Source organism: Pimephales promelas, unplaced genomic scaffold, assembly GCF_988280905.1.
Source record: "Pimephales promelas unplaced genomic scaffold, fPimPro1.hap1.1 HAP1_SCAFFOLD_81, whole genome shotgun sequence".
NCBI lineage: Eukaryota > Metazoa > Chordata > Actinopteri > Cypriniformes > Leuciscidae > Pimephales > Pimephales promelas.
The window spans coordinates 6304-7500 of record NW_028297313.1 but is presented as its reverse complement, the minus strand read 5'-3'; positions in this window follow the sequence as shown (position 1 = coordinate 7500).

Below are 1197 nucleotides of genomic sequence, written 5' to 3'. Positions count from 1 at the left end.
CGTTTTAGGACCGTCTCGGCACCGACGGGTGCTCCGTTCACGCCCACCGATACCGTCTCGCCCCGGGTCCGAGGCACCCACCCAGGTCACCGGCCATGGAGACGGGCCGGCCCTGGGGAACTCTTTCGACTTCACGTTTACGGACTCTGTCCTTTTTTTCCGGAGGGGGGCCTTTTCCTCCAGAGCGCCCTGGTGACCGCCTGCCTGCCTGCCTGCCGACCCCAGATGACGCATCCCCGCCTGGATGTCAGAAACCGATACCGAGCACCATTTTTTAGCCCGTCGCCTTGTCCGATTGGGGCGCTTGTCCCCTTCCTCGACAAAACCCCGAAGGCCCGTCTCAGGACCACCTCGGCACCGACGGGGGCTCCGCCAGGCAGACGCATTCGCTCGTGCCCGAAAACGAGGCGCTCTCCCCGGTCGCCAGCCGGGGGAGGTTCGTTAGCATTGGGAATCTCGTTCGCACGCAACAGCACGGACACTCGCCGTTTACCCAGACCGACCGTTCGACAAGCATATGCCTGGGGTGCACTTTTTCCATAAAACCAGCCCGTCTTTTCCTGGAGGTCTCGTACTTCCAGAGCTCCGACGGGGGCGCAGTCTGGATTTTATATGCCCACCCAGAGCGAGTCTGAGTGGGACTCACGACGGTCTGATCAATGGTAGGGGGTGCTCTGTGTTTTGCACCACCACACTTGCCCTCTTCCATACAGCCCCGAAGGCCCGTTTTAGGACCGTCTTCCCTCCAGGTCGAGCTCCAGGGGGTGTCGGGCGAATCTGACTCTGGCCCAGGACGGGGCCACCCTCCCTGGGCTGGCCAGGGAGGTCTGAGACCATGGAGCTTTGGAACCACACCACGTCATTGGACTTAGTCGATTTTACTCAAATTTTTTGGCACCAGAGCCGGACCCCGCCACGCGCGCCGGGCTCGTGCCCAGGAAAGACGCACCCTGCCTGGGGTGCACTTTACATAAAACCGGCCTGTCTTTTCCTGGAGGTCTCGTACTTCCAGAGCTCCGACGGGGGGGGCGTAGTCTGGATTTTATATGCCCACCCAGAGCGAGTCTGAGTGGGACTCACGACGGTCTGATCAATGGTAGGGGGTGCTCTGTGTTTTGCACCACCACACTTGCCCTCTTCCATACAGCCCCGAAGGCCCGTTTTAGGACCGTCTTCCCTCCAGGTCGAGCTCCAGGG